The sequence below is a fragment of the Ornithorhynchus anatinus genome, chromosome 8 (assembly GCF_004115215.2).
Source record: "Ornithorhynchus anatinus isolate Pmale09 chromosome 8, mOrnAna1.pri.v4, whole genome shotgun sequence".
NCBI lineage: Eukaryota > Metazoa > Chordata > Mammalia > Monotremata > Ornithorhynchidae > Ornithorhynchus > Ornithorhynchus anatinus.
The window spans coordinates 596,255-602,254 of NC_041735.1; positions in this window are offsets into that span (position 1 = coordinate 596,255).

Sequence of the window (6,000 nt, forward strand, 5' to 3'; positions counted from 1 at the left end):
CACTTCAGGCCACCATGCAGCTTGACCCCTAAATTCAGCCTGAGGCTTTCACCCCAACCAGGAGTAATAGCTGTGGTATTTGTTATCACTTACCGTATGCCATGCCCTATACCCAAAAGAAGAGAATCAGGTCGGACACAGTCCACAGACCACATGGCGCTCACAGTTGAAAGAGGAGGGGGAACAGGTATTGAATCCCTGAGGCCCAGATAAGTTAAATGATTTGGCCAAGGTCAGTTAATCGATGGTATTTATTGAACACATAGGTCAAACAGCAGGCAAGTGGCAGAGACGGGATTAAAACCTACATCCCATGACTCCCAGTCCCCAGGTTCTTTCCATTAAACCGTGCTGCTTCTCAGAAGCCTCTTCCTTGAGTAGCACACTCCGTGTCCCACTTGGCCAACCCTCTCCATGACTCCCTCCTCTCTCTTCTGCACAGGTTGTGATATCTATGACCCTGAGTGTATCTTATAGGGATTGTCCATCAGTTAGTCTGCTCCGAGTTTTCTGCTGGTCTGTGAACTCCTCCAGAGAAAGGTTTTGTCTCTCTTGCACCAGGCAGTCCAAGTACCCAAGGTGATCCTGTGATCCCCTGACTCTCGCTCTGATGGGTCATTTAGTCCCCTTGATCTGAGCTTGATTTCTGCTGGGTGCTTTCTTTCTCTACGGACTGGGACAGCTGACTCTGCCAGACCGGGCACCTCCTACTTCATTTCACTGAATTCAGCGGTCCATGGGGTGTTTCCAGAGCAGAGGTGGCCACCAGGGCATGTTTCACCTGTGGCCCAGGACCCCAGAGGTATCTAATAACATGACCTCTGCACTGCACAATGAAATGCCTGTTCATGGAATTTCATTTGTGCTCATTATACTGATTTTCCTGGAGTTGATGTGGTCCCAGTGAGCCATCAGTCTCTCTCTGGTCCTGCGGTACAAGTTCACCAAGACTTTCTGATGCTTCCAACCCTGGCTTGTCTTCCTGTGTGTTGTCAAAGCTGAGCTTGGGAAAACAGGTCAAATCACTTCAGTTAAAATTACTTTGAGAATGAGCAGAAATTGTCTAAGGACTGAGTCTCCAGGGTCGGGAGATGAAAGGTGCTGGGGGATCTGGGAAGGGACTGGTGCTCGGGTCAAGGAAGGCAATTTTGATGGCTGAGAAAAGTAGACAGCCAGGGGGGTGGAGGAGAGAGGAAGAGGGAAAGTGAGGGGTCAATGGGTCAGAGTCATCACTCATCTGTCTCTGCGGGTTTGCTGCTGATCACCCCACAGGAGCCTTGCCCAAATCACCCAAGGCTGGTGCCACCATTTCTGCCTGGTTTAGATATGATGATATTAACTCCAGGTGGTGTCCACATGGCCCAGGACTGGCTAGTGCCAGTATTGTTCACTCCCAAGTGCTTAGAACAGTACTCTGTACACAGTAAGCACTCAATAAATATGAATGAATGAATGAATGAATACAGTCCCAGGATGAGGTCCAGGACATGGTTCAGGATGTGACGCAGGATGTGACCCCAGAACATGGTGCAGGGTTATGGCCCAGAACATGGATCAATCAATCAGTGGCTTTTATTGAGCACTACTGTGTGCAGAGTACTATACTAAGCACTTGGAAGACTACAGTAGAACTGGTAGACATGATCCCTGTCCTCAGGAAGCTTGCAGTCTAGGGAGAGGACATAGGATATGGCCCAGAATGTGGCTCAGAACATAGCGCAGGATGTGATCCAAACAACTTCAAGTACCACCTGGGCCCTGAGTCTGGCTCTCAAGGGGCTGCAGGCCTTCCATATCATTTATTCATTCATTCAATCATATTTATTGAGTGCCTGTGTGCAGAGCACTGTATTAAGCAATTGGAGAGTACAATATAACAATAAACAGACCTTCCCTGCCAACAGCGAGGTTATAGTCTAGAGGGGGGACAGGCATTAATATGAATAAATTACAGATATGTACATAAGTGCTGTGAGGCTGGGAGAGGGGATGAATAAAGGGAGCAAGTTAGGGTAACGCAGAGGGCAGTGGGAGAAGAGGAGAGGAGGGCTTAGTCCAGGAAGGCCTCTTGGAGGAAATGTGTCTTCAATAAGGTTTTGAAGGAGATGAGAGTAATTATTAAAATATAGAATGCTTCACAAATTTGCTTGCGCCCTCCCCTTCTCTTCCCCCTCCCCTTCCTCCTTCTCAATCAGTTGCATTCATTGAGTGCTTACTGTGTGCAGAGCACTGTACTAAGCACTTGGGAGAGTACAACACAGTAGTATAACTGACACATTCCCTGCTCACAATGAGCTTACAGTCTAGAAGGGGAGGTAGATATTAATATAAATAAAAAGATTACGGATAAGAACTTAAGTGCCGTGGGCTGAGAGTGGTGATGAATAAAGGGAGTAAGTCAGGGTGAAGCAGAAGGGAGTGGGAAAAGAGGAAATGAGGGCTTAGTCAGGGTAGGCCTCCTGGAGATGTGCCTTCAATAGGCTTTGAAGTTGGGGAGAGTAATTGTCTGTCAGTATGAAGAGGAAGGAAGTTCCAGGCCAGAGGCAGGACGTGGGTGAGAGGTCAGCAGCGAGATTGATGTGCTCGAGGTACAGTGAGTAGGTTGGCAATAGAGGAGCAGAATATACAAGCTCAGTTGTAGTAGGAAAGCAGTGAGATAAGGTAGGAGGGGGCAAGGTGATTGAGTAGTTACAGCCGATGGTGAGGAGTTTCTGTTTGATGCAGAGGTGGATGGGCAGCCACTGGAAGTTCTTGAGGAGTGAGAAAACATGGGCTGAACATTTTTGTAGAAAAATGATCCAGGCAGCAGATGCTCATCCTGGAAAGCTTGTCCCTGAGCCTGGAGAACGAGACATTCAGCAAAGTCTTAATTCCCAGGGTCCAGTCTCTGCCCTCCTGGAACCTCGTCAGGACCTTGAATTCCAAGACTCCCACGAGTTCCTGGATTTAAATTCAAGACCAACTCCAAGTACTATGTCCCACCCTCAAGCCAGGCTGGCTTAGGACAGCTGGCCCCATCCTGGTGGCTCTGAGTTTGTATGTGGGGGAGTGTGTGTTGTTTGTTTTTTTTTTTTTTTGTGTGTGTGTGTGTGTGTGTATGCATGAGTGTTGGGTAGGAAGGAAAGCAGGCAGGGGCGAAGCAGGAAAGTGAGGTGAGGGAGTAAGGGTTATGGGAGAAGCAGGAGAAGGAGCAAGGTCAAGGAGGGATAAGGTGAGGCAGGTCGAGTTTAGGGAGTTGCATTCCCCATCTGACCCCCTTTTTTCCCTTCAATTCCCAATGCCCCTCCCTGAGGCAGCCTGCCCCTCCCCCTCCCCAGCCCCCTGCACTTGGGGGCGGAGGGAACATGGGCTGAACTTCACATTCACAATCTGTGTACTGTGATCAGCTCCTGGCTAGGCAGAGAGAACACTGCTCTGCTCTTGGTCAGACTGGGATGGGGCTGGAACTTTTTAAAGGTTCCACGGGTGCCGAGAACAAGAATCAAACACTCGCTCAATCCTGCCCTCCTGTACATCCCCTTGCTGTGCTGACCCGCTTTGCAGCACCTATGCTGTTTTCACTTTGGCCTCTTTGTGTCTAGAGCTGAACAAAGCTTCTACTCCAACTGAGCTACTAATTTTTGGATCTCAGGGCTTCAGGCTAGCCCATCTGGCTCCATCTGCAGCCTCCAGCTAGGATGCAACACTGTCTGAGGCTTCATTTGTTTATGTCCCTAAAACATTCCCTCTGCCCTCTTTGCTTTCGGCTTTGCAGTTTCATCTCTCCACACAGCAACTGTTTGGGTCTTCTGTCTTTCCTCCTCTTCGGGGTCCCACCCGGCGCAGCTGTGCTGAAGTGAGAAGTGCTTCTATGCTAAGGAGCCGACTTCATTCTAGGACTTTGCTGATTGTGGCCCTTAAGTGTTTCTGCCGATCTGGGACAGCTGCAGTGGTGCCCTGGTGGTTATTGGGGTCTCTTTAGGACATTCCACTCGTTGGAAAAATTGGGGTCTTTCAGCCTTGGACAGCCTTTCTGAGGTGAGAACTGCCTCCACCTCGGCTGCTCCCTGCTCTCCCGTCCCCACTCGCTGCTCCCTGTTGCCCCCTAGCCCTGCCACCCCCTGCCCTCCGGTTCCAACCAGTGCCTCCCTGATACCCCCACCCCCAACTCCCTGTTCGGCCAGCCCTGTGGTCGCCAAAGGGCCATTCCCCTGACGCTGCCCCCGACAGTCCATGAAATGGACATTCTTTCGGGCTGCAGGTGAATCACAAATTATGCAGGTCAGAACGTTGGCCAGCCCAAAAACTTCAGGCCGTTCTCACTCAGGTAAGAGGAGCCGGTGTTTGCGCAAAGAGAGGTTTGGCAGGCCGGGAAACAGGCATGGGCAGATTAGGACACTCAGGACCGAGACCTCTTGGAAACCGAAGTGCCATCAATGTCAGCTTGGAGGGAGAGGAAAGATAGCCGGAGAGGGAGGTCACGCGGTAGATTAGCAGTTTGTTAACGACTCCCACAGTAGGTGATAGGCTTCTGGGGGGCAGGAGGGTGTCTGTCCATGAAGTTGCGTTGGCTTCTTGGTCCCCTTCTCCCTCCAAACAGGCCTCATCTGCGGACCGTTTGGGAAGTCCGTCCTTTGAACGAGGAGCAGGCTTAGAGCGCCATCTAGTGGCCCTCGCGCATCTGCTGCCTCGGGCTTGGCGCGCACAACGGCTGCACAAGACGCGCTCCCTGCCCTCACAAAGCTTGGGGTCGGGGCCGTTGAGGTGATAATGCCAAGGGGAAGGCCCGGCCACGCCCTGGAGAGCATGTTCAAAAGGGGAAATAGCTCTTTCGGACCAGAATCGGGACGGCCAACCCGAAACCCTGGACTGGAGATGGGAGGGTAAGGGGCAGTGAGAGATTTTGTTGGAAGAAAGTGGGCGGACAGTGGCTGAAGTTGGGGATGGGAGGAGAGGAGGGAGCCTGGTCTGAGGTCATCACTTTTCATTTGGTGATAATGGGGCGAGGTGGGATTGGAGTACTCTAATATTTTACACAGAAGGCTACATTGGATTAAGGAAAGGCTGGAGGTAGGGAGGACAGTGAGGAGGTTGATTCAGGAATCCAGCTGAGAAGTAAGAAGGGCTTGGATAAAAGTGGTGGTCAATAAGGGTGGAGAGGGAGGGAGGACCAAGGAAATTCTTTAGAAGAACTGGCAGGAGTTGAGTCAGACTGAGGTAGAACGAGGGGAGGCAGTGTTGTCTAGTGGAAAGAACACAGGGCTGGGAGTCAGGACACCCAGGCTCTAAACTCTACTCCACCCCTGGCCTGTGGTGTAATCTTGGGCAAATCACTTAATTGCCCTGGGGCTCAATTTCCTCCTCTGTAATAATAATAATACAATAATAATAATCAGATGGGAATAAGATAAATTGAGCCTAGTGTAGAACTATATGATAATTTTGGATCTAGCCTAGTGCTTAGCAAATGGCTTAACAAATGCCATTATGTATCTAAATCCCACCTGTGAATTCTTTCCCAGCACTTAGTACAGTGCTTTCTATATAATAAGCTCTCACTACTACTATTACTATCACTATTGTTGTTGTTAAAATAATGTTGGTATTTGTTAAGTGCTTACTATGTGCAGAGCACTGCTCTAAGCACTGGGGTAGATACAGGGTAATCAGGTTAATAATGTTGGTATTTTGTTAAGCGCTTACTATGTGCCGAGCACTGTTCTAAGCGCTGGGGTAGACATAGGGGAATCAGGTTGTCCCACGTGGGGCTCACAGTCTTAATCCCCATTTTACAGATGAGGGAACTGAGGCCCAGAGAAGTTAAGTGACTTGCCCACAGTCACACAGCCGACAAGTGGCAGAGCTGGGATTCGAACTCATGAGCCCTGACTCCAAAGCCCGTGCTCTTTCCACTGAGCCACGCTGCTTCTCCCACGTGAAGCTCACAGTTAATCCCCATTTTCCAGAAGAGGTAACTGAGGCACAGAGAGGTTAAGTGACTTGCCCACAGTCACACAGCTG